Below are 7,072 nucleotides of genomic sequence, written 5' to 3' on the forward strand. Positions count from 1 at the left end.
GTGTGTGTGTGTGTGTGTGTGTGTGAGTATGTTTGTGCATGTACCAAAATGACTTCACCATTAAATTAAACTGGCAAGTATGTGGAGTTCTACCAACAGCTCCCTTTTCGTGGTCTTCATATTCTTCAGCACTGCACTTTGCAAATTCCTTGTAGGCTGACAAGGAATCTCTTTATGAGCACTTAATTTTCGCTCGCCTACACTCATTACCCTTCGCACCTGGGCTGACCATATCACTGTGGTTTGCCCCCTGGGTACTATCAATCCGTGTCATCTGATTGATATTTGCCTTTCTGCGTACACCCTCTTGCCTTGCGAATCCGAGGGCCTTTCAGCGTAGGGAACCGATTCCTGCAGCATATTCATTCAAGTGTTCCCGTGTTGTATACGTTCAAATCGTTGTCTTTGTCTGCGTCCATCTTCATTTCCGGTCCATTATCATTAATTCTTGGTGCTCTTATTCTCTCTCGCTTTGGCAAGCTTTCAGACATATTTAAATCAACAGGACAGTTAGAGAACTACTAGTTCTACGCTGACTATTCTTGGCAATTCATGTGTTTTGCATTTCATCCTTCAGAGACAATTTAACAAAGGACTGAACCCATAATCTTAAACATGCCCCTCCATATCTCAGACCCAACGAAAACACATATCCACCAAAACCTAAGTAGTTCACTCATTACTGCGCTACAGCAATAATAATAAAGATCACAGCTTGCAATGTGTTGAAAAACTAACCTGCCACAAACAAATTGCAATTCTTGATATCCATGCTTGGAAACGCAGCGAATCTCTCTGAATAACGGTGAGTCCGCAACCTCTCTTGTCTCTAAAAGAATCACTGCTAATTTTGTAGTTTCCGTCTGCTCCCCACATCTCGACTGTAATTGTTTCGTAAGGACTACTCATGTAGATGAAGCAGCCACATGTGCTTTTAGATTCATACTGCACATGCAAAATAACCCCCCCACCTCAAATCTTATTTCCTCTCCCTTCTCAAAAGGTGCTTCAGATCAACAAATGCATCGGCCATCTTACTTTGTCTTCCATAACCCTCGAACAATGAACTCCAGAGTTAGTTTCTATCTTCACCAAATTCTTTTCAATTTCTATTTCTCTAGAAAGATTCTAGTCTTTGAGGACATGTTGCAGTATATCCCATTCATGAAAAGGGCAACCACTGTGACCACATTGGCCTATCTATTTTAATTTCAACATCACAAAAGTCATGGAGACAGCCGTTAGCAAACATATTCTCGAGCATCATCAATTTCTCATCTTTCTAAATGATCGCTTTAGTAAAACCAAATCTATTCGAGACCTCCTCTTCAATATCACTCACTAGTGATGCCTTGCTTTCAAGAGATTTAACAAAAGACAATGTTCTTACAGCTGACATAAGCAAAGTTATTTGTAGTTGGCATTCGTTTTGTCAAAATTCATACAATCAGCTTATACAAGGCCTCTTTTGTTCAGCGTATCTCATGATTATGTTTACCACCATTTTAACCAAATCGATAACTCAAATATATGTAGCATAATTTGTTTTTGATGCGTTCTTCTCTAAAGTACGTTGGTCTTATCTGGAGTTTACTTCATGTTGTATAAACAAACGTAATTCATTTATTATCAGTGTTGTCTTTGTTTACAGCCGACTCCACGTCGGACAAAGAAACACTCTCACAGACAGACTTTTATGTTTACTTACTAAAAATTCTTTTCTTGAACAAACAGAATTATTTCTAAATTGGAAGCAATTTTTATATGCCCCACTTAGAAGACAAAATTTTATAATTGGTGTCCTCAATGTTGGAACGCGCGCGCTTCTGATCTACGATTGGTGACCTCGGCTGTGGATATTCGGACAGGCGCATTTCTACAATGAGATCCTGACTGTGTAAAATAGGATGATGATCCCTACATTTGGTGATTATCAACATTGTAGCATTCGCATTTCCACTAACAGTCACATACGCAACCTTCGTTTGAACACGTGATCTCTTTGCCGTACATAAACTTTTACACAACGATTTGTTCCATAGAATTTTTGTCACTGTACACAGTAGTATCGTCGAATCTATCGACCTCAATTTTCAAGAACAACTACTGTATTAATACATTGCCACAGCCAGTAGTTGTTCTAGATGTCTCCGTTCAGGACGTTAATAAATTCTTGACATATACCTCTGTGACATGCTACGCTATTTTAATATTGGCTTCTCACAAGAATTAAACGTTGAAGCAACAGTTATTTCTAAAACCTTATTTTTAAAAGATTAAAACAATAATTGACGACACACACTCGTGTCAAATACTCCACATTATCAACGCTTATAATCTATTTGCACCGTAAACAGAGATTTGATAATGTAATTAAGTGGTAACATAAGTAAGTGACAAATGACTTTTGTGATTAACACCGTCATTGTAAAACCATTTATATATTTTATTTTCAAACCCTGCATCTAGGACAGAGTTCGGCAAACTTTTTGGAAGGTGGGCCACATTGGAAATATTTTTATGTCTAGCGGGCTAAAAAGAATGTAAAATGTAACACGATCATACAAGTCTGTAGAAGCAATTTAGAGTATTTTTTGTTTAATTACTTTACTTTCCTCTATATGCAATTGAAGGAGTATTTTTTTTTAAATAAACATTATACTTAACGTATACACTCTGTCGATAGGCTACTTACTGCAGTATTTTTACTGCGATTACGTCTCTTATAGACTTGCTGTGTTAAAAACAGAGGCGATATTAATTAAATACTGAATCAATTGAATAAACCGGATTTTTAATCAACTGAGCGGCTATTTGCAACATCAGTGAATGTTTTATTAACTTTCTCCTTATATCACAGACAACAAATTCACGTCCGAGCATGTGGTTGGCTACGAGTATGTGTCTTTGATTGTAGGATGTAGACTGATATTTGGAGTCTACATCCTATCCCTGGATTAGAGATGGGATGTAGACTCCAACTAAGTCAGTGACTTGTGCGGAGTCGGATGATCCACTCACTATATCGAAAGCGTCAGCTCTATCTGCTCTACACCAGAATTTGCTGTCAAAATCCACCTGGGTACCCCAAGCTGCTAGTATTATATCAATATATTGACGGAATAAATCGTAGTTAGACTTAGCAAATATCAGGGCTTTATTGAGAAGGATGATGTTAGTAGTACTACAATAGTTATCTGTAGCTTTTGTGTCTCGGGAGAGTCATTTTCTTTTTGTGCTTTATAATTTAACACACTCATCGGTGTAATTTCCACTTATTTCTTATTTTTATTTTCCTAAAATTTTCGTTGCGTCTTGCAATCTTTTCAATAGTCTTAAGACTATTGAATTATAGATTATAAGGCACAAAAAGAAAATGACTCTCCCCAGACACAACAGAATATGCTTCAACACACGAACTCACATAAAGAATCGTGCAAACCAAATCCCAAAACGAAATATCTATATCTAGTTGTAGGAATTTGCTATTTAAGCTTATGTCTAGTTGCTTAAGCTACGCTATAATCGACGGGTGTCAGACCACAAGGCTAATCGTATCTTAGATTTGAGAGTAGGTGCTATTCTATCTTTAATTATCTTACTAATCTGGCCTATGTTGGATCTAGACGGGGCAAATTAGTCTTACTGAGGGGTTGGTTAAGAAATTGGGTGATTTTGAGTTTCCTAAGGGCACATGGTTCTGTTCTATCGTCTATCTCTAGCTTTCTAACAATTTCTAAGCCTCTGGCGTCAATGATATTTAATATATCTATGCTTGAATGCTTGTGTCTATCATTCAGTTCCTTCGCAATTAAACTTTTATATAATTCTCTATTGATAATGTAGACATTACCGGTTTTGTCAGCTGGTGCAATAATCTCGGGAGCTTTCTCGAAGTAGACAAGTAACTTTTGAAGCTATTGTTGGTGTTTTCGGATGGTGGTGGGGTATTTCCTGAATCTCTCACTAAATGTGTGTGCTGTTTTGGTGTATGAATTTAATCCGTTCTCGGTATCCGGCCCTAGCATTAAATGTGAGATTCAGGAAATACCCCACCGCCATCCGAAAACACAAACGAAAGCTTCAAAAGTTACTCGTCTATTTCGAGAAAGCTTCCGGAATTATTTTACCAGCCGACAAAACCAGTAATGTCTACATTATCAATATACAATTATATAAAAGTTTAATTACGAAGGAATTGAATGACAGATACAGACATGCAAGTATAGATATATTAAATAACATTAATTCTAGAGGCTTAGAAATTTTTAGAAAGCTAGAGATAGCCGACAGAACAGAACCAGCTATAGATAGAACACACCCCTAGGAGACCCAGAATCATCCTAAAAGATCACAACCTAATTTCTTACCCCCCCCCCCCAGTAAGACTGATTCCGCCACTTTAAATACGATATAGGCCGGATTAGTAAGATAATTGCCGATAGAATAGCACCCAGTCTCAAACCTAAGATACGATTAGCCGTGTGGTCTGACAATCGTCAAGTATAGCTTGGTTTAAGCAACTAGACATAAACTTAAATAGCAAATTCCTACAACTAGATATAGATAACTATTATAGTATTATTAACCCTGTCCTTCTCAATAAAGCCCTGATATTTGCTAAGTCTAACTCCAATCTATCCCGTCAAGAAATTGCTATAATACTAGTAGCTAGGGATACCCTGGTAGATTTTGACAGCAAATTCTGGTGTAGTGCAGATAGTGCTGACGACTTCGATATAGCAAGCGGATCATCCGACTCCGCACAAGTCACTGACTTAGTTGGAGTCTACTTCCTATCCCTAATACGAGATCACAAAAATACCACTCCATATTTAACAGGCATAACGTGAAGGTGTCATACGCAATCTCCTCCAGCTTGAAGCAGCATAAGCACCGAATCAGCAACAGGATGCTAAACAAGGGCTCGAGCAACACCCCCAGGGAACCCTCAACTAATGTACCTGTATACAATGCTCACTCGACCGACCGCCAGGAAGGGTTACGCATAGGAACCCATAGCATGGACCTATCGGGAAATAATAACAACCAAATTCTAAGTAACCCAGAGAGTCTGCATAACAATAACATAGTGAAAACGAACTGACATGTAACGAGAACGACGGGAATAACGGAATACAACTAGTCACTAACAGCAGCCAGCAATAGGTGCTCGTGTAGGGACAAATCAAGGTACCCACTCGGTAATCTCTGCACGATTTGCAACATCGTATATAAATGCACAGTGCACACACGAGGAGGCCCGTGTGTGTTCATAGGTGTCACGGACGATTCATTCAAGAATCGATATCTCAACCACATTTCAACTTTTAAGAAAATAACTACGAGACACACAACATCACTGGTGGAATTTCTGTGGAAACTGAAATCAGATAAGATCAACTATGTATGAACTGTCCTGGGCACTTGCGAGACACGCAAAACCATACAGCACCCTTTCTAGGGGGTATGGGTAGTGCTTGGAAGAATTTTTGTCCATTTTACTAACTAGAGAAAGAGTAATTAACACATTAACTGAATGAATTGCACGCTGCACACACGGTAAAAAAGCCAGCTGCACCCACTACAACATCCCAGCGTTCCCACAGCCATATCTTGCACGCACCGAGAAACCCAAGCTGGGAAAATACCAACAGATGTATCTATGTATGCATCCACACATGAATGTAATTACGGTTATATCTTCCTAAGTATGCATGTATCCTGTATAAGTCTGTGCTTGTATATATGAATGCACGCTATATAAAAAAAATACACAAATATAAATGTACGTGTGCGTGTATTTGTCTGTGTGTATGTATATGTATATATGTAAATGTGTATATGTGTATTTACACACGCACACACACACACATAAATGTAAGGATAACCAAGTTAGGCAGGTCGATATACAAAGAATATTAAATACATCAATTACAAAAAAGTATATATATGCTTACATGCAAAAAGGTTCGACTTACACAGAATAGAAATGATACCAAGAATTAAAGGACGTTGGAGAAGAGTATTACAAATCCAACGGCCGTTTCTGGGGGCTTGGTAGTCCAAAATAATGTTTGTAGATTGATTTCATCGTTGGATCAGACGAGCCTCTGTCTTCAGGGAACAAATATTACATTTGAGGTGATGAGAGAAAGGAGATTAAAGATATTCTATAGATGAACAGAATAGACTAAGCGGAGCAGAAGCACACACTAAGACGGAAAGTGCCGCTGAAAAGGTCACAGACGTATGACGAAAGGCTTTCGGACAATGGACACAAATTATATATATATATATATATATATATATATATATATATGTGTGTGTGTGTGTGTGTGTGTGTGTGTGTGTGTGTGTGTGTGTGTTTAGCTTTATATGTACGTGTATGTGCATTTAGCTATATATGTATGTACGTATGTGTGTGTGTATTTATATGTGTGTGTGTGTATGTGTATGTGTGTACGTGCGAGAATGTGCGTCTGTGTACCCATGGGTCTGTGTAGGTGTCGGTGTAAGTGTAAATATAGATAGATGCGTATATATACATACACCGAGTGACACTTGTGCGCATATAAATGAGTCTATGTCTGTGTATATGTCAATGCGTACTTGCATGTGCCAATATGGGCGGAGCTGTAATTTAACAGGATGTTTGAGTTGATTTGCCGTTTGCTCGTTCCATGCATATTTGGGATGGGCGGTTGTGTGCCATCTAATATCTTTTCATCCTGTTTTGTATATTTTAATGGGTCAACTATGAAAATTGGATTTGAATGGTTTCTGTTTTTATTGGCAGTATATTACTAATAATAATAATAATAATAATAGCAATACTAATGGGACCCCGAGGAGATGGAGTATCCTATATTTTATAATATTTTTTTATATGTATTAATCATTCTGGATGTTCCATCGAAATGTTCATAGGTCAATTTCATTATTATTATTATTATTATTATTATCATTATTATTATTATTATTATTATTATTATTATTATTATTATTATTATTATTATTACTATAAAGTATTTTCAATGGATCAGTTTTGAGCTCTATTTAAAGTTGATAT

General features: G+C 37.4%; 1 protein-coding gene across 1 annotated transcript in view; it reads right to left on the reverse strand.

Moving 5' to 3' along the window:
* Positions 1-6,293, reverse strand: part of LOC106882161 (uncharacterized) — a 26,962-nt gene extending 20,669 nt beyond the window's left edge. Inside the window, exon 1 of the mRNA XM_014932741.2 lies at positions 5,982-6,293. The gene's annotated coding sequence lies outside the window, so the exon portion shown is untranslated. The remainder of the gene's footprint in view (positions 1-5,981) is intronic.
* Positions 6,294-7,072: the final 779 nt, after the last annotated feature.

The sequence above is a fragment of the Octopus bimaculoides genome, chromosome 17 (genome assembly GCF_001194135.2).
Source record: "Octopus bimaculoides isolate UCB-OBI-ISO-001 chromosome 17, ASM119413v2, whole genome shotgun sequence".
Lineage (NCBI taxonomy): Eukaryota > Metazoa > Mollusca > Cephalopoda > Octopoda > Octopodidae > Octopus > Octopus bimaculoides.